The sequence below is a fragment of the Lutra lutra genome, chromosome 9 (assembly GCF_902655055.1).
Source record: "Lutra lutra chromosome 9, mLutLut1.2, whole genome shotgun sequence".
In the NCBI taxonomy this organism is placed as follows: domain Eukaryota; kingdom Metazoa; phylum Chordata; class Mammalia; order Carnivora; family Mustelidae; genus Lutra; species Lutra lutra.
In genome coordinates, this window is record NC_062286.1 from 93,936,169 (window position 1) to 93,962,964 (window position 26,796).

General features: G+C 40.5%; 1 protein-coding gene and 1 long non-coding RNA gene across 4 annotated transcripts in view; one reads left to right on the forward strand and one right to left on the reverse strand.

Moving 5' to 3' along the window:
• SYNDIG1 (synapse differentiation inducing 1) overlaps positions 1-26,796 on the reverse strand; it is a 179,851-nt gene that overhangs the window by 115,795 nt on the left and 37,260 nt on the right. The gene's annotated exons all lie outside the window — the stretch shown is intronic.
• On the forward strand, positions 1,563-26,303 carry LOC125109585 (uncharacterized). Its single transcript, XR_007130291.1, has 4 exons — positions 1,563-1,757; positions 1,844-2,049; positions 13,688-13,753; positions 26,020-26,303. It is a non-coding gene; the product is annotated as an uncharacterized LOC125109585 (long non-coding RNA).

The window sequence follows — 26,796 nt, forward strand, 5'->3', positions numbered from 1 at the left end:
GATGAAGGCAACAGAGCTGGCCCCAACTCCTATCGCTCACTACTCTGGTCAGAGGCAAGGATTTCCGTGGAGTAATCCATGGGAAAATATTTGTGAATAGCCTGTCAGACAGAGGACCCACCCAGGAAGAGAAAACAGCCAAAATCGACGATCATGAGGAAGGGGAGGTGGGGCACAAAAATTGGGAGCACAGCTCAGGGTAGAGCTCTTGGTCCCCCCCCATCCATTTTGTTACTGTTTTCATTTGTTTGTTTGCTTGTTTACTTGGGTGTTTGGTTCTTGGTGCTTCTTTTGCCAATAAACCAAGTTTCAAAGTCACTCTCCACATGGCTCATCATTCTAATTCCAGTTTAGAAGCCAGTCTCAACTTTTTTTTTTTATTATGTTATGCTAGTCACCATATAGTAGTACATCATTAGTTTTTGATGTAGTGTTCCATGATTCGTTGTTTGCATATAACACCGTGCTCCATGCAGTATGTGCCCTCCTTAACACCCATCACCTGGCAAACCCATTCCCCCATCCCTCTCCTCTCTAAACCCTCAGTTTGTTTCCCAAGTCCAGGGTCTCTCATGGTTCATCACCCCCTTTGATTTCCCCCTTCATTTTTCCCTTTCTTCTCCTAATGCCCTCCATGCTATTCCTTATGCTTCTCAAATAAGTGAAACCATGTGATAATTAACTCTGCCTGCTTGACTTATTTCACTCAGCATAATCTCCTCCAGTTCCATCCATGTTGATGCAAAAGTTGGGTATTCATCCTTTCTGGTAGCTGACTAATATTCCATTCTCAAATTTTTACTCCTCTTCACTGTGCCCTGCAGTCAACAATTCTGTTATTGTGCCTCAGAGATGCCCCTCAGATTCAGGCCACCCAGAAAGCCCTCCTCAGCTGATGGTCAGACCAAAGGTCTCCAAGGCAGTGCCCCCCATGACCCCCAAGCCCGACAGGGCACATGGATGTCTTGGGGCAGTCTCTGGCTCCTGATACCTGCTGCCTCTGTCCCTGATGAAATGTGTTTTTATGCTGCCACTTCTAATTTTTCAAAAGACACTTTAAGTAGAAATGTTTGTGAAAAATTTCCCAAAATCATTTATGTTGACTTACTTTTGCACAAAAACTACGAATGGTGCTCTCTGTGTTGACAAATACTGTTGCTCACCAAGTCCTTCCTCAGCACTGTTGATGTTAGGGATGGGATTACACTGGGACCTGTGATTATGTCTCTCCTGAGAGGCTCATGTGAGCCTACCATCCAGACTCCATGCTTGAGGTTAGACTATGAGGCCCGATGCCCCATGTCTCACTTTCCTGAAGGCAAATTTATGCTCTGAACTGGTCTGCGCATGTACTGAGCCCACTGGGTGTGTCATACTCTCCTGTCCCTGCTGTCCCCAACCCTGCCTTCCTGTTAACTCCATGTTAACTCTGTGCTATGTATCACCTCCCCCATGGAGCAGTGGCCAGGTCAGGCCTCTGCGACATCACCCACAATGCTCTCTCTATGATTCACCTTGGACAGGGTTTTGCCTCAACTGGTCTGTGAGCTCTTCCAGGTCAGGGATTAGCAGTCCCACCCTCCCTGCAATTCTCAGAATGGGTCCTGGTTCATCCATGGGGTCCACAAGGGCTCGACAAATAACTAATGATGTCTTGTCAATATAGGCTACAACTGGATTCTAAAATGTGTATGACAAGAACTTCATTAATGAAAACAAAACCTTCTTTATCACTGCATAGTCACTAACCTAGAGAGGTAGGTATTTTAAGAGCTCATTTATCATAGGCTGAGTTATTGAATGCTATGGGTTTTCTTGATTTATAAATAATCTTTTCACTTAGGAAGAAGCTACTCCAGCCAGAGATTCTATATTATATAGGGAGAGAACATATTTCCATACATTTGGTGATAAGGGTTGGATTTTCATCAAGCCATTTCCTAGAACTTCCTTTGGCACAAAGAACAAGCATTCTGTTCTCATCTTGAAAGTTTTTGCACATAAGCCAGCAGTAAGCCAGCAAACTACTATGATCCTTCTCCCAAACAGGTAATGATTCCCATCTCATTCCTATTTTAATTAAAGATAATTATGTCCACAGGTAATAGAAGCACCATTTTCCTAGGAGTCTGGATGCTGAAGCCTTTTTAAGTTCGACCAGCAAACATTCCCCATGCCAAGCGACAATGATCTCTGTGTCTGAGGTTGGAGAATCAGGCTCCAGGGGGATGAAATCCAGCTCTCCAGAGCAGACTATGGCCAGAGCATAGGTGGCCTCAACCTTTAATGCAACATCCCCAGAGAAGTTTCAAAATGGAATTTGAACTCCCTCCCCCAAAACCAGGGAAGGAAGGAGGTTGGCATGTATCTAGCACCTGGCATGTGGTGAATACGTACCAGGCACTTCCATGTATTCACCTGACAGGCATTTAGTGGACACAGGAGAAAGACTGAATAAGCACTAAAGTGTACCCAGTGATCTAGACAAGGAGAAGCCTGCCTTTAGAGAATACACAAAAAACTAGGAGCAATTACCCAGGATAAAGATTGGGAAAGAGCCTCCAGTGGAGCTGTCACTAAAGATAAGGTCTGAATAGTGAGGAGGAATTAGGGGTCAAGATGGGGGAGAGGAGACTGTTCCTGGATGCCAAATGCTTTAGGGTTCAAGGCAGGGAACCAGCAGGACAAGGGGCAGTGCAGCTGGATGGTACAGAGTGTTGGGAGAGACAAGAGGGTGGGGAAGGTGGCAGGAGCAATGGAACCTGCCCTAACAACCTCAGGAAGCCAGTGAGGGAAAGGGTAGAGAGGGAGGCCCTCCAAGTATATCTGAAAAGGCTGGAAGAGGGCATCTCAGCCAAGGTCCTGGTGGCTGGACCTCAGGAAGGTCCATGAATGGAGAAATGTGTTCAGTCCTGGAGCATGTATGAAACAGAGACAACAGACCTGAGTGCTTCCTTTAATATGTATAATGAGGCAGGGGAGTGGAGAATATGGGGATGAAGCACTCCTTCTTCTGGCCCAGGCCCCTGCTGGACTGAGATGCTACTGTCAAAGTAGGAAACAATGGATGAAGGCTGGATTTGGGAAAGTAGGTGGGATGATGATGAGTTCACATATACAAGATGAGTTAAATCCATGGGTGTCCCTGCCCTGGTTCCCACCATTCTGAGACTGATGGCACCATTTTGGCTATCACGGGCCAGGTCAGAGGGGTAAAGGCCCCTGGTGCAGCTTCAGGTAATGACAGATGGGAAGTGGATGGAAGAATGCCCAACATCTTTGTCCCTTGGTGAGATAGTCCAAGGCAAGTGTCCTGCACAATCTCTCAAGGCCCCAGCAGCCTGTCCCCTGAGTTGCCCAGAAGTTATCTTGTTGTGAATGTATCATTTGTTGGCACCTTCCCTTCCTGTCTCACTTCCCCTCTCCTCTACTGATAATCTTGAACTCTTGTTCTGAGGCCTGCTTCTTGGGAAGGAACCCAAGGCATCAGAGTATTGTCAAACAAACCTGGGAGGTACTACTACCACTTCTATAGAGAAAAGAGAACTACGTGAGACATCCACCTTGCATGTCTACACGTTCACAAGACTATGAGATTATTGATTGACTGAACTCATTTCTCTTGTCAGAACTTGCAGAAGAGGTATCCAACTGTCTTTTTTTTAATATTTTATTTTTATTTATTTGACACAGAGAGAGAGAGATCACAAGTAGGCAGAGGCAGACAGAGAGAGAGGGGGGAAGCAGGCTCCCTGCCGAGCAGAGAGCCCAAAGCGGGGCTCGATCCCGGGACCCTGAGGTCATGACCAGGGCCGAAAGCAGAGGCTCAACCCACTGAGCCACCCAGGCGCCCCTTCCATCTGTCTTTATATACCCACACAGAAGCTACCAAAGGAGACAGAAGCCCTCCTAGGTCAGCCAGAGCAAAGGGCAGCATGTTGGTTTGGATGAATGTGTTTTAAAACAAAAATTAAAAACAGGCCTTTGGGGCAGTTAATTCTCTTTGCAAATTCATAAGTGGCCTTATTACAGGGACAGGGTGTGTGAGATCACTCATACAGGCTTCGTGCCCTCAGTCCCCAACAGAGCGATTCTTCACTGCTAATTGATAAATTTGCAATCTGGGTCCAGAGAGCAATCTCAGGTAGGATAATGTAAGTCTGCCCTCTAAAAGATGGATTTGCTCATGAGTTGGGAATCAATTAGGTTTTCTGGCCTCTAACACATGGACTGATTTACCAGCTTTCTTCACCAAGAAGATGAATGCCCCCAGGGAACTCAGGGATTCAGGGTCATGTCTCTTGTGGTGTCTTTCAAATTCTACAAGGTCCTAAATCCTTCCTGTGAATGATCTAAATACAAACAGAGAGAATATTTCAGTGAGGGAGAGGAATAGGTGAGATTTGGACCCAGGTGTATTGGATTCCAAAGCTTAGGGTCTCCTCATTCAGTTGTAATCATGGTGACGCATCTGAGAAGCTGGGAAGCACATCAGGCTGTGGGCCTGCATCATCAGCTCTCACATCTGAAAGGCATGAACTATTTCAGGAAGATCCTGATTCTGTTGCTCGCTCTCTATCTCTCTTCATTAGTAGATTTATTCATTTTTTAAAATAACATAATTATTCAGTTATATTGCACAATATAAAATTCACTAACTTTTGAAGTGCACAATTCTGAGGGTTATAGTATATTCTGAGGTGTGCAGCCCTCACTGTTATCTAACTCCAGAACATTTTCATCATTTCATAACCTGTAAGCTGCCACTCCCCATTCCTCCCTTCCCTAGCCCCTGCCAGCCACTGATCTACCTTCTTTCTCTATGGATTTGATTATTCTGGACATTTTACATAAATGGAATCGTACAGTATGTGGTATTTGTACCTGCCTTCTTCCACTTTGCACTACAACGTTTGATGTTATTGTATGTATCAGAACTTCCATCCTTTTTACGGCTGAATAATAATCCATTTTAGGGATATATTGCATACTGTTTACTGCTTTCACTGGGGAATAGTTGTTACCACTGGATTCCTATGTTATACTGGGATAATTATGATTGATCTCTCAATCATAATTGTTGAATGGTTGATAAAATAGTACACTCTTTTTCTGCCAAATATATTGTGAGAATTAAATTGTCTTAAAAAAAAAAACAGCACAAAACAAAGTTCCTGTCTTCACCTCTGGAGTGAGGAAAAGGCATTTCACATATATGGCTGGGAACACTGAATGACGCACTGTATAGATGTTTAGTAAGCAGAGGTGGGGTCGCTCAAACATTAGCTGGACCAGAGAAGCCTCACTGGCAGACAGGCCGTGTGACCTGCTGATGGACAAAATACTACAGTCTAAGCCTGCTGCCTCCTATGAAATAGAGCTCTCAGACACCCAAATGTAGCAGATGGTTTGGTATAGCTGAGTTTCAAGTCAGAATAGGCAGCCCGTGCTGCAGCCAAAGCATCCACCTTCCTCACTAAGAACGGATATGAGCAATTTTGTGTTCTATCTGCTTCTAGCCCCTACAACATACACCCTTCTTAAAGAATCCTTAACATGCTCCACCAGGAATTATATATTATGACTATGGTAGAATTATACACGGACCTATCCATGGAGAAATTGGGATTATACATTATAGAATGCATTTTTCTCAACATGTCTCTAATGTTTAATAGATGCTTTGCTCTGAGGAATAACTAGAAAAAATCAAGTGTAAGTTTTAGGAACCAGTGTCGTAAGTACCATGATTTCCAAACAGACCTGAACATAGACAAACGGAAGTACACAGTCTCATATTTTTCTTTATTTCTGAGTCTGTGAACAATTATAGATTTTTAATAATCCTGTCTCCCTCCCTACCTCTCCCCCCCACGCCCCTCCCACAGGAAGATTTAAAGATTTGCACTTTTAGGCTTAGAATTCATTTAGTGTGCAGTAGAAGGAATTTTACAAAATGGTATCTAATATCTGCACCTCCATGGCTGATTAACAACCTTATATGCCACAGATTTTGTGTAGTAACAGTTACATTTAACACATAAAATAACCTTTAGAGCAGCATCTCCGAGTAGAAACAGATCAGAGCAAACTATGCAACTGATGTGGAAAATTAACTAATTAGCAGTTTAGTTTAGCCAGGATGCTTGAGATGTGTGACAGGCATGGATTGCTCCTAACACTTTTAATCCCTTCTCGTACGGCTCAATTAAGGAAACCATTAGGGCACCAGGTGCTAGGTCTTCTCCAAATCCCAGCACTGTTAGATGCATTTTGTGCAAACAGAAATACTTGCCTCCTGCTAAGCAAATGATGTATGTGTTTCCGCCAGTGCCCAAGTGTTGAGAGAAAAGAGCTGCTTGCAAATCCTCATTAAAACAATTAAAATTTGCTTTTAGCAGAAACACATAGAAAAGCCTGTGATTTGGCAGTGGAGATAGTTAATGAAGCATTCAGAACCAGATCAGTTATTGTTATTTAACATTTAAATGGCACATTACAATTGCAAAATGTTGCATCATCGAACTTATCACTTTTGGTGACCTGGGACTTCCTGTGCACAAGGCCAATCCAAACTTCTGCTAGTGAACAAAGCTGTGTCACAATATCTCCAGGGAAAAATCTGAAGGAATTCTAAGTCTGATTCACTAATGATCAGAGAAGTGCAGAGGAAGTGCTGTGATACTGGAAATGAGAAACCTGTGTATTAAGATCATTGCTGCCATTAAAGTTATGCTAACTTGCTTTAGCTTTGGAGGTCTCCATCTCAGTTTTAAGGAGGATGTTAAAGGAAGGTGGCTTCTTCACCAATAGCACCTACATGCCCCCCTCTACTAGTTCCACATTTATCACCTTTAGTAACATCATCATCTTACAATCACTACCACTGCCTGCCTTCACCACCACAATCACCTCCACCACCATCATCACCACCACCACATTATCAGCACCACCACCACCATATCAGCACCACCACCATTAGTAGGAGAATCATCACTACCATCATCCCCATCACCACCATCACCACTACCACCTCATCATCTTCATCACCACCAGCATCATCTCCATCTGTCACCACCACCACTATCATGACCACTGCCATCACCACCACCACCATAAACACCACTACTATCACCATGAATGCCATCATTTCTACCACCACCACACCACCATCACCACCACCATCACTGCCACCACATCACCATCAGCATCATCATCATCACCACCGTCATCTCCATCACCACCCATCACCTTCACCTCCATCACCACCACCATTATCTCTATTACTACCACCATCACCATCTTTATCTTCATCACCACCACCATCATTTTGATCACCATCATCTCTACCACCACCATGATCACCTCTCCCTTCTCCACCTTCTTCACTACTACTTCACCATCTTTATTTCCCCATCATCATAACTGCCATCACCACCACCACCACCACCACCATCATCATCCCCAACACTAATATTACTACCAGGAACTGGCAAACTGTAGCCTACAGGACACATCCAGCACACAAGTTTGTATAGTCCACAAGCTAATAAAGTTTTTTTTTTTAAAGATTTTATTCATGAGAGAGAGAGAGAGAGAGCACAAGCAGAGGAAGGGGCAGAGGCAGAGGGAGAAGCAGGCTCCGCATCCTATGTGGGGCCCAATCCCAGAATTCCAGGATCATGATATGAGCAGAAGACAGATGCTTAACTGACTGAGTCACCCAGGTGCCCTGATTTTTGTATTTTTAAGTCTCAGTTGAAGTGGTTGAAGAAAAGAAGTATATTCTAAGCCACATGAAAACCATAGGAAATTCAAATGTCAGTTTCCACAAATAAAGTTTTGTTGAACCACACTCACATCCATTCATTCATATATGTCTATGGCTATTCTGTACTACAAAGGCAGATTTGAGTAGTTGTGTAGAGGTCATATGGTTTGCAAAGCCTGAAATACTTATTGTCTAGTATTTCACAGAAAAAGTTGACTAATTCCATAACCCTTTCCATACCACCATCATTGCTACCACCACCCACAATCACTACCATCGCCACCACCAACACCACCACCTCTACCATCACTATCAACAGCAGTGGAATCCTCACCAGAAGCCCACACACCATTCTATGGTTTAGAGATATAGAGACTGCCCATATGGTGTTGAAAAACTAATAATAAGACTATGAAGGTGGACACAGGCTCAAGCAAGAAGTCTTCCTCCCCACCAGTGAGTGAGAGAGACAGGAAAGCCTTGAAGTTATTTTTGTCTCTAGAATTTTTGTGGGTAGCCTGTTGTTTCTGGAGAGTGCCAGGGTGACTTCAGCTCTGAAAATTACTAACCACAAGCCTACACTCACACAGATTTCACACCCTCAATGTGCCTTGAAAAATGCAGTCGAACACTTAGATTGGTATGTTTGGGGCTGGAAATCTCGCACAATGATTCTTGGCAGAGGCAAATGCAGATTCCTTCTGGAAGAATGTGTTAAAGACAGTCCTCAGAAAATGCCCATAGATACTGTAGAAAGAAACCTCAGTTTGTAATTAAACATATAAAGAAATGAGCCACAATTAGCAAGGGTGAGCAAAAATATCACCAAATTAGAACTCAATAACTGTAGCTATTGATGTTATTAGATAAAGGTTATAAAATAAATCTGCTTAATATGCTTAGAAATGAAGAACTTAGAATTTAGGGATAAAAAATACATTTGTCCAATCAAAACCTCGGTGGACAGAGTGTCACTTGCAGCATTATGTAGCTGACTTGATGCTCTGAGGGCTTCTCTTACTACAAAATGAGATCACACTTTGAGATATTGCTGGTTGAAAAGGAAAACACCAAGATTACCACCATCCCATAAAACTTCACTAGAAGGGGGAGAATTGTATTGATTTAAAATGCCAACAGTAACAAGGATAGTAAATTATATGGTCTAATTAGAGACACAAGATGAAGAAGTCGAGACTGAATCCTCATGCTCAGCTAAGATTCTTTATGGAAGTTCTCAAATTTTAGCATGCCTTAGAATAACCTGGAGGGCTTGTTAACTGTAGATTGCTAGGTTTCATCAGCAGAGTTTCTTATTCACTGTGGAATGGCATCCAAAATTTTTTGCTACTACGAAGTTCATGGGTAGTGCTGATGCTGCTGATTTGAGGATCACACTTTCAGAACCATAATTCTGAAGGTCTGACATACTGTCAAATACACAATGGCCCCTGGCTACAAGCAGAAATAGAAGCAAATCTCTGTGGTAAAATCTCCCCATTTAACCACATAATAAAATCAAGTAATGAGATCACCATGTACAAAAGAGTGCATGTCACTGTGAGTGAGAATCAGTAGGAAAAGCATAGCTTTGAGCAATTGAAGATTTCAGGTACTGGAATAGTAAGACCATAGAACACTTATTCATAAAATATTTATGGAAATATTTGTAGTAATATAAAAATAGAAATATAAAAATAATTTATAAAATATTTTCAGAAATAGGTAAATAGAGACAGTTAAAGATGAGCAAGTAACAGGACTATCAGAAATAGAAAAAAATGAAAGTGGATCATTTAAAAAAAACAGAAAAAATTTCAGTTGAAATAAAAATGTAAAAGAACAATTAAAATTTAGAGAGCAAAACTATAAGCTAAGGTAAATTTATGAAAAATATAGGCAGACCTCAGAGATATTGTGGGTTTGCCTCTAGATCATTGCAAAAAAAATTGTTTAGTTTCCCAGTGCATACAAAAGTTATATTTACATTGTACTGTAGTCTACTAAGTATATGATAGCATCATGTCTAAGCAAAAAAAAAAAAATGTATATACTCTAAAATACTTCATTTCTAAAAAATGGTAACCATATCTGAGCTCTCAGCAGGTCGCAGTCCTTCTGCTTGTGGAGGGTCTTGCCTTGATTCTGAGAGCTGCTGACTGACCAGCGTGATGGTTGTTCAAGGCTGGGGTGGCTGTGGCGATTTCTTAAAATAAGATGATAGTGAAATTTGTTAAATCGATTGACTCTTTCTTTCATGAATCATTTCTTTGATACAGGTGATGCAGTTTGATAACATTTTACTCACAGGAGAATTTCTTTCACAAGCAAAGTCAATCCTCTTGAGCCTGACTCCTGCTTTATCAACTAAGCTTATTAATATTTTAAATCCTTTGTTGTCATTTCAGCAATCTTCACAGACTCTTCACCAGGAGCAGATTCCACATCAAGGTAGAACTTTCTTTACTCATCCAAAAGAAGTAACTCCTCATCTGCTCAACGTTCATCATGAGATTGCAGCAATCCTGTCCCATCTTCAGGCTCCACTTCTGATTCTAGTTCTCTTGCTGTTTCTATCACATCTGAAGTCTCAAACTCCTCAAACTCATCCATGAGGGCTGGAATCAACTTCTTCCAACTTGTGATAATGTTGATATTTTGACCTTTTTCCATAAATCACAAATGTTCTTAGTGGTATCTAGAGTGGTTAAAGCTTTCCAGAAGGTGTTCTATTTACTTTGCCCAGAACCATCAGAGAAATCAATATCTATGTAAGAAATATTTCTTAAATTATAAAACTTAAAAGTTGAAATTACTCCTTGATCCATGGATGCTGTGTTGGCAGGCAAGAAAACATTAATCTTGTTGTACATTTCCATCAGAGGTCTTGGGTGGTTAGCTGCATTGTTAATGAGCAATAATATTTTGAGAAGAATATATTTGTTTAACAGTAGGTCTCAACAGTGTGCTTAAAATAAACCATGTTGTAAACAGATGCCCTGTCATTGGGCTTTGTTGTTCCATTCAAATAGTAGGGCAGAGTTGATTTAGCACATTTCTTAAGGGCCCCAGGAGTTTTGGAATGGTAAATGAGCATTAGCTTCAACTTAAGTCTCCAGCTGCATTAGCGCCTAACAAGAGTCAGTCCGTCCACTGAATCTTTGAAGCCAGGCATTGACTTCTCTTCTCTAGCTACGAAAGTTCTAGGTGGCATCTTCTTCCAATAAAAGACTGCTTTCATCTATGTTAAAAATCTATTATTAGTGTAACCATCTTTATTAATTGTCTTCACTGGATCTTCTGGAGAACTTGCTGAAGCTTCTATAGCAGCACTTGCTGCCTCATCTTGCACTGTTATGTTATGGAGACAACTTAAACTTTTTGAATCAAAAGACTACATATCAAAACAAAATACATATCAAAACCAACAGATGCAGCTGAAGCAATATAAGAGAGAAACATAGAGGCTAAAATGCATATATTAGGTAAATAAAGGCTAAAAAGTAAGGGGTGGACATCCAAACAAATAAATTAGCTAAAGGGAGAGAATACATGTGACAGGTGGTAATAAAGATAAAAGTAGAAACCAGTGAAATACAAAGCAAAGCTACAACATGGAGAATCAACAAAACCAGAAGTCTGTGCTCTAAAAGCAAGCCTATGATAAAAACTAACCAGAGGGACAGAGAACCATATCCATAAAGAAGCTGTCCTTCTCATGCAAGAGGGAGCATTGAGCACACATTACTTTTCCTCACTCTGTTAAAGACCTTATTAAAATGTTCATAAAATAATAAAAAAAATTAAAAGAAGGGAAAATAGTAACAAATACTTAACAAAATAACACATTTTTAAAAAGCCACAGTAGATGTAGTGAGAAGAAGGAGCACATACACCCCAATGTTCATAGCAGCAATGTCCACCATAGCCAAACTGTGGAAGGACCCAAGATGCCCTTTAACAGATGAATGGATAAAGAAGATGTGGTTCATATATACAGTGGGATATTATTCAAACATCAGAAAAAGATGAATATCTACTAATTGTATCCACATGGATGGAACTGGAGGTCATTATGCTAAGTGAAATAAATCAATCAATGAAACATAATTATCATATAGTTTCATCATATGTGGAACATAAGGAATAGTGCAGAGGACAATAGGGGTGGGGAGGAATTGAATGGGAAGAAATTAGGGAGACACACCATTTAAGACTCTTGACTCTGGGAAACAAATTGAAGGATGTGGAAAGGGAGGGGGTAGGGGGATGGGGTAACCGTGTGATGGGCAATAAGGAGGGCATATGATGTGGTGAGCCCTGGGTGTTATATTGAACTGATGAATCATTGAACATTATATCAAAAATCAATTATGTACTATACCTTGGCTAATTGAATTAAAAAAAAAAAAAAAGCCAGAGTAGATGTCGAGTTGCACAGACTGCTATAAAAGGAAAGTCAGTGGAAGCCCAACAAGGCAGCTGCAGGCCAGACTTGGTGAGGGAGGTGGATGGCGGCTGAGAGTACGGGGCATACAGGCTGACATAGGACTTCCCGTTATAACAACCCATGCTGGAAAGATAACCAGGCAATGCCTTGAGGGCTGGCAGAAAATCTGTTAAGTTATGTACTCAACCAAAAAATCACCCAAGTTTGAGCAAACAACAACAATGACAAATATTTTCAGCACTCAGAAAATTTATCTCACAATACTTTCCTTAAATAAGTAACTTACAAATTTACTTCAGAAAACAAACAAAAAACAACAACGAAAAAAAAAAAAACTGATAGCAGACACCAAGGAAGTGGAAAATCAGGGATAAAATAAACAGTGAATAATTCCAGAAATGACTAAAAAGATACCCGTGTATGGCAGATGTTTACCAACAGTGTGTCCAATTTAAAACAAATATCTGTGAGCTTCACAAAAGCCATCTTCCTGAGTAGGAAAGGCTGAACAAATGTGAAGCTGGAAGTTACAGGTATACTTAGAAGAAAATGCGAGTTTCTTCCCTCAATGTTAAAAGTCATTTAGAAACTGCAAAAAACACATATACACACAAGCAGAAAAATTGTATATGAATTCTTTAGAACTAAATAGAAAGCAAAACAAAATTTCCCATTATTTTGAGCAACTATGAAATGTAAAAGACAGAATCCACTTCATCTAGACACTAAAAATATTTTCTTACTTCTGGTATAGGGGGTCATGATACTGGAAACCAGAACTAAAGAAATATTTCCTCACTGTAACTTGGGTTTACAGCCCTAGTTTTTGTAGAATCATGATGACAACTGTTTAATAATTTAACATTTGGAATCAACATAATTAAAAAACACATTTTAAATGTTATGAGTCTTGACAAAGTTACCATCATCATCATCATCATTTTGACCAGACACCTAAATGCATGACAAGCACTGTGTCATATTTATAAGGATTGCCTTAATTTTCAAAATAACTCTGTGAGGTAGCTATTGCTATTACTTTCGTTTCACTGATATGCAAACCAAGGTATCAGGAAGTTAAATAACTTGCTCAGTATCTTCCTCCTGTAAGCAGCAGAGCCAGATTAATTTCCAGGAAGTCTGATCTTAGGGTCTGACTCATAGCTGTTAAGCTAGACTCACTCATCCTAATGTAAAAGTGAGGACACAGCCAACCTTGATGGGAATGCAAATAGGACCAAAGAAAGCGGAGGTGAACAAGCCTGCCACTTACAGTCTCATCCTGCCTGGTAGGAAGACAGGAGATGGAAGTTTAATGATGTTCACTTAAAGATATAATAGGAACCTATGGGAGAACTCAAAATTATACAACCCTGAAAACTTAGAGGAGGTAGGATGTGGGCAGTAGTATTAGCATGAACTACATGCTAACTTTGAGTAAGCTAAATTCTACCCTTTCAAAATAGGAAACCCATTGGACAGAATGTAATATCAACAGATCAAGAAATAACTGGATGAACACAATTGTCCAGGTATGGCTTATGACAGTAACTGTCAAAAGAGAAAAATGAACAGGAACTGCCTCTGGGTAGCAGGTTGGGGTTATGGAAGACTATGTTAGAGTTGAGGTGAGAGATGTGGAATTTTTAGTAACTATTTTTGTGTACTACTTCATATTTTACATGCCCTTATTAAGCTAGCCAAAATAACCACACACACACACACACACACAGTTTTTAAAATCACTTCATCTTGGATAAATTGGAAGCCTCATCCATTGCTGATATGTAAATGGAAATGGAAAATGGCATAGCCCCTGTGGAAAATAGTCTGACAGTTCCTCAAAAATGAGTCATAGAATTTCCCTATGATCCAATAATTACATTTCTGGATATATATCCACATAATTGAAAGCAGGGTCTCAGAGATACTTGTAGACCCTTATTCATAGCAGTATTATTCACAATAGCCACAAAATGGAAGCAGCCTAACTTCCTTCAACAGATGAATGGATTAACACAATGTGAGATATCCAAAGAAGGGAATATTATTCAGCCTTAAAAAGGAAGGAATTTATGACACATGTTACCATATGGATGAAACTTGAAAACACTATGTTAAGTGAAATAAGCCAGACACAAAACAAATACTGTATGATTCCACTTACATGAGGTATCCAGAATAATCAGATGTATAAGACAGAAAACAGAATGGTTGCCAAGGACTGGAGCAAGGGAGAAAAGAGGAGTTATTATTTAATGAAGACACAGTTTCAGTCTGAAATGATGAAAAAGTTCTAGAGATGGTCAGTGGTGATGGTTGTACAATTATGTGAATGTACTTAATGTCACTGAACTGCACACCTTAAAATGGCCAAAATGGTCAATTTTATGTTACATATATTTTATCACAAAAAAATCACTTTCGGGGACGCCTGGGTGGCTCAGTTGGTTAAGCAGCTGCCTTCGGCTCAGGTCATGATCCCAGCGTCCTGGGATCGAGTCCCACATCGGGCTCCTTGCTCGGCAGGGAGCCTGCTTCTCCCTCTCCCTCTGCCTGCCACTCTGTCTGCCTGTGCTCGCTCTCTCTCCCTCTCTCTCTCTGACAAATAAATAAATAAAATCTTAAAAAAAAATCACTTTCATCAAAAGAGGAAACAATAAATTTGGCCTCATGCCAATAAGATATGGTACTTTTGAACTTATTTGAGTTTAATATAAATTGGTTCTTTTACCATTTCCTGAAAAATAAAAGGAATTTAAAGCATGCTAATTCTTATGATAGTCTTTCAATTTAGCACTATTGTTGTTCTATTTTAAATTATATATAATATATAAAATATTATAAAACAGATATATAATTATATTAAATACATATAGTTAAGTCCTATAACAATTTATTGTTATTTATTTAGCCAATATTCACAAAGATATGCTCAAGGAAAACCTTGTCATATTTCATACAGTCTCAGTAGCCTTTGATTGTAAGATTCATTCTTATTTCAGAATTTTGGAATGTTAAAATGTGAAAGAAATGTGCATGTTACAATTGGAGAAATGTTATATTAAAAAGAAAATAAGCTAAAAGAGAGAGAGCCTCAGACTGTAACATTTACTCAGAAAATGAGTTGTTACTAAACAGGTGTAATCTTAGCAATTATATTCTGTGTTTTGTGTGGTGCTAGGTGTGAGTATGTGTTTGTGTGCATGTCTCTTTGTGTGTGTGTGTGTGTGCACATGCAGGAGAGACAGAGGTGAAGAGCGACAAGGGAGAAGGAGAGAGGAATCCACTGTGTACCAAGGGTTTCTCATAGATCAGAGTTTCATAAGGAATATAAACTATCAAAGGATCAAAGAAACAACTTGGCCTTCTCTCTGTATCAATAGTAAAGACACAGGACAGAACTGGGATAGGGATTGGTTGTTGCTAGGATCCATTCCATGGAAAAGGGTAAAAAAGTAAAAAAGGAAACCACAAGAAACAGGGAACTCCAAGTGAAAACATGTCTAGCTCATCATCCACATCATAAATCACCTACTAGAAATACTTAGGATGCAACCTAATTAATCCCAAATACCCACAAAAACAAAATGGTAGAGTCATTTGCTATTTCCAGGATACTGGTTTTACTAAATTTCAGATTTACTAAAATAAACTAAAAGCATAAAAACTAAAAACAATGTCTCCTCACAGTTTTCCAATAACCAAGAGCTTAGAAACACAATTTCTTTCTTACAAAGATTCAGAAATGAATGCACACCCTAATGGGTGGCATCCATGGTCTACCTTCCAAATAATTAGCATAATAAACTCAGGCTGCTTCCTGAACTTTCATGCAACAAACAGAAGACCAGCTCAGGCTGAGAAACACATAAGAAAAATCAGTAGCTGAAATTAATTCTTCAGAGTTCTGACATAGAAAATGAGTCACATTTCAGCCAAGTGTCTCTATGCTATTATCTCAAGTTTATTCCCATGGCCATTTACTCTTCAGTTATTCTCTGCCTGTCAGTGATGGGTTTCACGAACCTAGTGAAGGTCAAGGAACACAAGCTGGAATGAGGCACACACTCCAGGGAATCTGCTGAGCCAGCCTCATTTCACATTGGGGTATTTGGACCAACAAAGGGTAAATAAAGTTTTTAGGAGAATGGGGTGGGGATGGCCCTCACCACAGGTCACCTGACTGCCTCATCAATTTCATTGCATTGACAACAGAAGGGAGCTGCCATTTTCTTAGGTTAATTCCTCAGTGTTCTGTGGACTGGGCTTTAAAGAGTGAAAATATAGCATTAAGAGATATACTCAGACAGTGAATATGGTGAGTCACATATATGAAAGCTTTATGGCCCTTACAAATCAGAACGTGGCAGGAAACCAGAGACTGGAACATGGGCAGGGCCAAGAAGCTAGTTACTCCTGCTGTAGGAGCTTCAGAAGAACTGTACTTTCCTTTGGAACAGGGACTTCTTTTTGACAGAAACCATTCACCCTAAGAGGTGAGAAAACTGAAAATCAGCCTTACTGATTGCTCGTGCTATAATGTTCAGGACAGAACATGGAAAACCCCCATGACGGGACATGGAGAACCCCTACAAACCATGTTTCTGTATAAGAAACCTACCACAGCTAGAAAACTACCTTCAATCTTTGCTTCTGAACAAATGCGGGTCTTACCAGTGGTGGTCCCAGCTCTGCTTGGTTCTTCTACCTCCTGAACACAAGTTACTGAGAATTCTAATTATTGAACTATGTATACTTCTCCACAATATCATTATGGAGTGACATCATTGCGGTTGTTCCTTCCCCAATGGCTCCTGAGAATCATTTAGCACTGCCCCAACCTTTAAGAACCTTCTCCTCCCTGCTGAGGATGCTCCCAAGATTCTGTGTTGTCCATTTGACTTGCTGCAACAGCTAAATATAAGCAATTTCATTTGATTACAGGTACTCCTGTTGGTCTCTAGCTGGTGGGCTTTGACAGAAGTGAGTCTCAAAGCTAGAAATATTAGGCACCAGTCAATGCTGGATCATAAATACCAACACAGGGATGAGAATAATATTGCAAGTGACAACTTAGACACTGAACACAGAGCACACTCCTCCGCCTAAGGTTCTAGCTTATTTCAGTCCTGCTGAAACAGACCTGGTGCTGCCAGATCTTAAGATTTCTCAGGAGAAATCGGCTTTAATCATGGAAGCTGACTACACAATGTGAAACCCTCCTGCAACACAGTATCTAAGCATGTTACATAATACAGCAAAGATTCCTTTAAAAGCATAGATGAGCTCACAAGAAAGCTAGGGAAATATTCAGAGGCAAAAATTAAAGAGAGTCTGAAATATAGAATCTGAAATGCAAGTTGATGTTTCTGGTACCGAATATACTTTTTTTTTAGGGTTGCTGGGGGTGGCGGATAGGGATAGGGTCCCTGGTTATGGACATTGGAGAGGTTGTGTGCTATGGTGAGTGCTGTGAAATCTGTAAGCCTGATGATTCATATACCTGTACCCCTAGGGCAAATAATACATTATATATTAATAAAATATGATTTTAAGTGGACAACTGAATGAACACACAGGAACTAAAGAACTGGAATGTGGAACTAATGATACCAGGAATCAAGCATAAGATAGAAAACACAAAACACAGATTAAAAGGTAGAAAGATAAAAAGTCTGACAATGTCCCTCAGTCAACCAGTAGAAATTCTGGAAGAATTAAGGGGCCCCATTACGGAATGAGAGAATACTAAGATTAGGAGAGAGGCAATGTCTAAAGAGATTTGAGAATTTATTGGAACTAATGAAAGATGTGAGTTTGCAGATCCAGAAACACATAATGCAAATTAAATGAAATGGATTCCACACCTATAGATCTTGTAGTAAATCCATACAAAAAATATATAGATTCTCTATAAGAAAAAAGCAAACCAAGAGTACATTTCTCAACAACAGCTATATGAATCATTAAAAAATAAAAAAATATGGCATGATGCTTTATGTGGAAAACCCAAAAAAACTCCACTCCCAAATTATTGGAACTCATACAGCAATTCAGTAATGTGGCAGGATACAAAAATCAATGCACAGAAATCAGTTGCTTTCTTATACACTAACAATGAAACTGTAGAAAGGACAATTAGAGGATTGATTCCATTTGCAATGGCACCAGAAATCATAAGATACCTTGGAATAAATCTAACCAAAGAGGTAAAGGATCTATACTTGAGGAAGTACAGAACACTCATGAAGAAATTGAAGAAGACACAAAAAGATGGAAAAACATTCCATGCTCACGGATCGGAAGAATAAACATTGTTAAAATGTCTATGCTGCCCAGAGCAATCTATACTGATTAAAATACCAGCGGCACTTTTCAAAGTGCTGAAACAAACAATCCTAAAATTTGTATGAAATCAGAAGAGACCCCGAATTGCTAAGGAAATGTTGAAAAAGAAAAACAAAGCTGGGGGCATCACCTTGCCTGATTTCAAACCTTACTACAAAGCTGTGATCATCAAGACAGCATGGTACTGGCACAAAAACAGACACATAGACCAATGGAACAGAGTAAAGAATCCAGATATGGACCCTCAACTCTATGGTCAAATAACTTTGACAAAGCAGGAAAAAATATCCAATGGTAAAGAGATAGTCTCTTCAATAAGTGGTGCTGGGAAAATTGGACAGCTATGTATGGAAGAATGAAATTCAACCATTCTCTTATACCATACACAAAGATAAACTCAAAATGGATGAAAAACCTCAATGTGAGACAGGAATCCATCAAAATTCTGGAGGAGAACATAGGCAGTAACTTCAGTAACCTCTTCAACAGCAGCCACAGCAACATCTTTCAAGACACTTCTCCAAAGGCAAAGGAAACAAAAGTGAAAATGAACTTTTGGGACTTCATGAAGATCCAAAGCTTCTGAACAACAAAGAAAACAGTCAAAAAAACAAAGAGGCAGTGTCCATAATAATGATGAATTTTGGTATGTCAAAAGTGAGAAGGAACTAAAATTCTGAACAATAATGTAACATGGAAAGGGGATTCTAAGATCCTCATACTCTTAGGGTGAAGGGCAGTAATGGCATTTAATCTGGAATTTGTACATTAAGGAGTGCATATAAAATTTTAAGGATAATATCTAATGATAAAAATAAAACACATACATTTTATTTTTAAAAAAGATTTTATTTATTTATTTGACACAGAGAGAGAGACAGTGAGAGAGGGAACACAAGCAGGTGGAGTGAGAGAGGGAGAAGCAGGCTCCCACCTGAGCTTGATCCCATGACACTGGAGCTGTGACCCAAGGTGAAGGCAGATATTTAATCACTGAGCCACCAGAAGCCCCTAAACATTATACATTTTAAATAAGTTGAGGGACAGAAGAGGAGGTTGAGTGGCTCAGTTTGTAGCAGCTGACTCTTGGTTTCCACTTAGGTAATGATCTCAGCGACCTGAATCAAGCTCCATGCTTACCCAGGAAGTCTGTTTGTGGATTCAATCTCTCTCACCCAGGAAGTGTGTTTGTGGATTCAATCTCTCTCTCTCTCTCTTCCTCTATCTCAAAAATAAACAAACATGTGCCCTCCTTAATACCCATCACCCGTGCTGTGATGAGATAACTGGGTGTTATACATAACGAATGAATCACTGAACACTACATCAAAAACTAAGGATGTACTATATCATGGCTAACCAAACATAATAAAAAAAGTAAAAGAAAACAAACATACAAATAAATAAATCTTTAATAAGTTGAGGGATAAGAAAATAATAGCGAGTTTAAGAGAAACTAGGATCTAGACTTTCTTTAAAATGACAATTGAAGTGTGTATACGAGCCCATGAGTGTGTGTGTGTGTGTGTGTGTGTGTGTGTGTGTGTGTGTGGCCCTTGAATTCCTCCAGGTACAAGATAAAATATACTTAGAGCACTTCAGGTTGTAAACTCTAAGTGACAGGTGTTTGTGCCAGGAGTTTCTGCAAAAATTACAAGGACTCAAGGACATCACACAGAAAACATACTTCAGAGAGATTTACATATCAAGCCAGTGAAACCCTTTATATATTTTATTTATGGTCTTTTTACACTCCGTTAGTTTCTTAAATCACTATGAATTTATTCTGTTGCAGGACTTGGCATCTAGGCAACTGTGTTTTTATTTCTTACTGACTTGATAGCAATACTCTTAATTTAAATTTTAGGCTCCTTACTTCTACATCCGTTTATTTCCTTTCTCCTTCAGGTCTCACAATTATTCCACTGTGTGCCTGTGGGGCAGGTGGGCTGGGAGCTGGAGCAATTATATTTTTTTCTTTTTTTTTTATCATTTTAGAAGAACTGTATGTACTTAGCTTCCAATTCTTAGTCTTGTTTTAACATGTACTTCCTCATTTGTTTTTTGTTTTTACTTTAAAATACAATCTTTAACTTCTGGCTCTCTCATTTATTGTTTCTATGTTTTTAAAAACATTTATTTAGAAAAATAGAAAATAAATAAAGCATTTATTTTAGGGCACCTGGGTGGCTCAGTAGGTTAAGCCTCTGCCCTCGGCTCAGGTCATGATCTCAGGGTCCTGGGATTGAGCCCAGTATTGGGCTCTCTGCTCAGCAGGGAGCCTGCTCCCTGCCCTGCCTCGCCTGCCTGCCTCTGCCTACTTGTGATCTCTGTCTGTCAAATAAATAAATAAAATCTTTTAAAAAATTATTTTAAATCTATTTTATTTCATGTACCTTTTTCTTCATTAGAGCTTTTAAATTATCTTATATTTAAATATTATTCCCCTTAGTTTTAACTTTCTATTCACTCATTGTTACCATTGTGTTAATCTTTTAACTTTCTTCTACCTTTCTTTGTCCTCTCCTTCTCTCTGACAATTTCTTTTTCCTCCTTTTTTTGCTAGGTTATTTATTTATTTATTTATTTATTTATTTATTTATTTATTTATTCTAAGTACACATTAAGTGCCTTGAAGGGATTGAGATCCTTCTATTTGTGCCCGAGTGGCCCCTTTGTGCTGAGTTTCTTAAGAGGGAGGATGGCGGCCTGCTGACCTATTTTTTGCTTAGTGCTTCTTAGATTTGTGGGAACAGTGCACGTCCCCACTATCCCCCTGGCCCATCTTGGTAACGAGTTCCTTGTTTGGGATCCACAAATTTTAGGCAAATTATCCACAGCCTGTCCTGGACTAGGAGGAGATAGATGGCTAAAGGAGGCCAGTATAGGTTGTTTCTCTCCTATAGGATGGTAGAGAAGGCTTGGCCAGGCTACAGGTGTCCTCATACCTGCTAACTGGCTCCCTTTCTTTTCTCTATACAGAAGTCCTTAAAAGCTACAGGAGGAAACTATAGCCTCACTGACACTTTTCCTGTGTGTTGAGTAGGTCTCCCTTGTGGGCCCTGCAGCTCCCTTCCCTCTGGGCTCCCATGGTCACAGCAGTCTAACCATGGTGAAGTTTGGGTTACTGGTGTTGCCCAGGGATGAACTAGGAGTAGGCTTTCATACAAAAGAAGTTTGGGTTACTGGTGTTGCCCAGGGATGAACTAGGAGTAGGCTTTCATACAAAAGAAGGGCCTAAGTAGTGAGCTCCAATAGCATCTTCTGGAAAAGCCCAGGCTCTCACCAGCCAGGGATAAAGTGATACTATTCTTCCCTCTTCCCTCCAGAACCACTTGGGAATAAAAATGGCGAATCAGAAAAAGTTGAGGCATTTCTGGTGTTGCAGATGCTGATGGTCCCTCCCTGCACACCCTCAACGCTCATCCCCACCACATGCACTGATGTTTCCTACCTCAAACAATTGAAGGCACTGTCTTGATCCACATGCTTGGTGAGCTTGGAGGGAGTCAGTATCCCCAGGAGCAACCTTGGCCACTGTGCATTGAGAGGTGGAGAATGAATCCACCAGCCCTGGACTTCAGATGTGAAAACTCTAAAGAGATTCTACTCCGTCTCCAAGAACTCATCCAGCAGGACTGACCCTAACTACCCATGCTGGTGATGACTCTGGATATATAGCCATTAACTGGCCCTCCCTTTCCTACTCACTTTTCCACAGTCCCCCTGAATCATTTCCTAAGAAAACCACACACACACACACACACACACACACACACACACACACCCTTGTTCTAGAGTCCTTTACCCCAGTGTCTCCTCTGGACTAGATGAGGGCCAGATTGTAGGTTGCCTCACCCTCTGCCCAGCTGCTCTCCTTGTATGGCAAACTTGCATGTGCCCCGCCACATGATCTGAGTGATGAGGTGCAATCTCTCAGTTTGGGGAACTGTGTGGTCTGCTGTGGGCCATGCTAATTTGGCATGGTAGTTTAAGGAAGAGCGACTGCCATGAAAATCACAGCATAGTAGACTTTAAACAAGCCAGAGTGAAACCAACAGGAATTTTAGTTTAGGAGAGGACAATTTCCAGATTGCTGGCTACAGATCCTCTCCAGCAAGAATGTCAGACTGGAGCTTCCAGATAAGGGCCTTGTCTGGTGGTTGTTAATGGTATGTGACTCCTAGAGACTTGAATTTTGGGAAGTTTATAGTTTGAGATCTCGTTTCTCCAGCTTTCAAGAGCAAAAAAGGTGGCATTATACGAGGACATTGGTCACTCTGGTGGCATCAGGAGGATTAGTGTCACATTTTCCATATCTTCCAGAGGATTTCTTTCTTTCAAAGGTGACTTGGTTTGTTGATGACTTAAATGTGTTACCTCACTTGCATTTTTTTTTTTCTTCCTGGGGACCTGAGTTTGCTGCCGTTTGGACACATGGCATGTTTTGGATAAAGATCTCACTTTACCTTATTCCATGTGTCCTTGCTCTCAAAACCTACTAAAAATAGGGGTGCCTAGATGACAGACCCCTAGCTGGGTGTGCTTCCAGCCACAGATGCATCAATCTAGATGGAAAATTCCTCCTGGGGGTTATTGATGAATGGAACCAGATGGTGCCAAATTGAAACACTTGGGATAAATTGCAGATATGGGGGTCTAAGTCATAGCCCAAGCCTTACAATTAGCATTGAGATAATGCCATAGCTCTCTTTTATTTCTTCCATGCTGGGACACTTATTCTGGATGTGTTAAAAAAAATTATTTCCCTGTAGCAATGTTGTTCTGAAGCTGGCTTCTGGCTAGTTAACCCTGGGCCACAGCATTCAGCAGGATATGGAGACTGAGGTCATTGTGAAAGAGTGAAACTTTTAATGATGTGTCACTATCTAGACTCTTAAAAACTTGCTTCAAGTGGTAAAGGGTATGGTCTAGCCTCATTTTCTGTGTTGGGATTTCTGATCCCCTCAATAAGCCCTGGCCTCACTATGCTGTGGTCTAAGGTCTGGTCTCCTCAAAAAGATACTTTGTTCTGCCATCAGCAGACACACCTTAACCTGGTGGATGGAGTACTGTATGAAACAACAGATACAAATGAAGACCTCCTGGGATTCTACTAAATTTAAATTTTATCAAAAATGTTGTAGGGCCACTGAAAATTGAATCCCATGGTATAAGAAATCAATGTGGATACCTCAAATCTAACCAAACTTAGCTGCAAGGTCAAGTGAAGAGAGAAGATCTGGGGCAGGGGTGTACAGGAACCAATCTGGTCTCCTCCCCACCTATTCCGGAGAGAACCCAAGGCCTAGATGTCAATGAGCCAGAAGGATATTTTTACATCTCACAATGCTTGACTTCTCAGAAGCATGACCCCCTGGCAACTTCCTTCTCCAGATAATTTTGCCCATGGCTTGTCTTGTTACACCTTTTCCTATGTTCCCTGCTTCCTCCTGAGGTCCTCCTACCCACTCTCTGCCAGGTCATCCTTCTCTGGCCGGCCTTCAAATGTTGGGTTTAAATCCTTTCTTACTCATCAGTCTTCCTGTAACTCATGGTACCAATTACCACCAGACCCACTAGAATCCCCCCCAGGAACTCTCGAAAGCATCAGACTCAAGGAACACCAAGCCCTCAGCTGATTCATCACTCCACCCTGTGTCCATAGACCACTACTTATCCAAGTCCCAAACTTTGCTATCTTTGTTACCACTGTCTCCTCAAAATCATGCCACTGACAAGTCCTGCTGATTCTTCCACTTGTCTCCCATGTCACCCTAGACCAAGTTGTCACCATCCCTCAACCCAGACCATCTCAATATCTCATAGGTCCCCCCTGACAGCTTCACTGTGCAGCAGGGTCTTTCAGACATATAATTGATATTGTGACCCACCCTGTGTACACTTCTCCAGTGATACTGCTCCTGGGGTGCAGCCCAAAGGTCTCAGCGTACCTTAGGAGGCCCAGTATAAACCAACCCTTGTCTTTCTACCTTCATCCCACCCCCATGGCTCCAACCCATTCCCAACTTTCTGTTGACCCCCACTGGCCTTCTTTTACTTATTTAAAGTAAAATACAATCTTTATGAACTATAGATTTCAAATTTAAAGCTTGATCTACATTGAAGAAAATTGAAAATTAAAAGTTTACATGTTTCACAATAGGGCAAATAAACCCTAGGACCCAGCTCACCTGTAGCCTCACAGCCACAGATGGAGACACATAGCCAAGGTTAGGGCTGGTCAGCACTCAGGTGGCTGATGGTGGCCCAGCCCAGCTTATATGGGACTTTTCCCTTTGTTATAATCCCCAATGTCCCCCATTTTTCTTTCAATAGGCTTTTAAAAATATTTAGTATTTATGCATGCCATTTATATATGTACATCTATTTGATCCTTGGATGAGACACACCACAATATACAGTACCCAGCCATCAGAGACCCATGTACCATGAATGTCTGCAGAGCATAAAACTTCCCTTGCTGAATCCCATGGATCCACTTTGTAAGGAAAACTCTTGATTAAATGAAATTTCTCCAATCAAATTATTCAACAAATACAAACTGACCACCTGCCCTGTACCAGACACTGCTCTCCATACTGGGGACACATTGGGGAGCCAGCCAGGAGCCTCTGTCCTTACCAAGCTTATGCTCTACTTAAGGGTGGGGTGCATACCGTGAACTTATTATTTTTCTTTTTTAATTATTTTTTTATTATGTTAGTCACCATACAATATGTCATCAGTTTTTGATGCAGTGTTCCAAGATTCATTGACTATGTATAACACCCACAGCTCCCTGTGATATGTGCCCTCCTCAATACCCATCACCGAGCCAACCCATCTCTCCAATCCCCTCCCCTCTAAAACCCTCAGTTTGTTTCTCAGAATCCACAGTCTCTTCTGGGTCAGCTTTCCCTTCAGACCATGAATTTAATTAGTGAGTTACGTAGATAAGGGTCAGGGAAAAGGTAGAGCAGGGTAAGGGAGACTGGAGATTTGGGGGAGGTATTCCCAGTGGGTATTTTTGGGGATGCTGCTTATTGCAGTACAGTGTTGCTTCAATGAGAACTTTGCATCTCATCTCAGGAACAGAAATAGATGAGCTTCTCATGAGTCCTTGGTCTATTTTTACCACTTGGACACTGTGAGTCATATTGCTGATTGTGTCTCCCTCTTTGCATTGCTGCTGGTGAGCTTACAGCCAGTTCTGGACATCAAAATATATATTTGGAGTACTGACTTCTCTGCTGGTTTTATCTCATTTTCCCCCATAATTTTTTCCCCTTCATTTTGTTAGCATCACCTACGTATTCAATTGGCTGGTTAACCCATCTTGTTATATTCCCACATGTCTTTGTCATGCCCTGGGTGATAAATACCATGTGTTAGCAACCCACTCCTGAGGTAGATTTCCATATATCACCAACCCTCTTTCTGGCAGAAGAAACAACTCCTTCCACCGTCTTCAGAAAGGAGGTACTGAGACGAAGGGAAGAGGCCCTGGTTTGCTCACCAGTCTCACCTGACCACAGAGCTTCTGAGACCTACCATGACTCTGGGACAAAGGATCATTCACATATCTGGGGTGAAGGACGTTTGAAATTTGGAGAGCAAATGTGATATGCTTAATGCTATGACTTCCAAATGAGCATTGAGCGTAATTTTGTAAAAGTCCATATCCACTGAAGTTCCTAACTAGTCAGAATTTGAAGTAGAATAAATATAAATGCAGATAAAACTCTCTTGAAGGTGTTTTCCAGATACAACAGAAACAGATTTGATGACACTTTATATCATGCTTGATGGCCCACTATCTTACTTCAATGACCTTTGTATATTATTATCTTTACTGGCAGAAGACAGCCTACACCTTCACACCTTTCTGATCAGAAACCAGAGGGCAGTGCACTGTGGTGGATATGCATTTGATCTGGAAAAGCAAGTTAGCATGTTCTTAAGAGATTTTAGATGGTACATCCATAGAATGACACTCTTAAAAGTCATTAAGAAGGCTGTGGAGATCAAATGAATGATTGTTTCCAAGTCAGATTATTTCCTACTAGATCTACAGGGGAACATTGATTTGTGAGGATCTAGAGAAATTCTGTCTCCCTGAGATTCACTGTTGATGTGCCTCGGATGTGATTCCCCCTAAAGAGGTTATGAATCGGAGCATCATCAATGCATGAGCAAAGCCACTGTCTCCCAGTGTGACGCA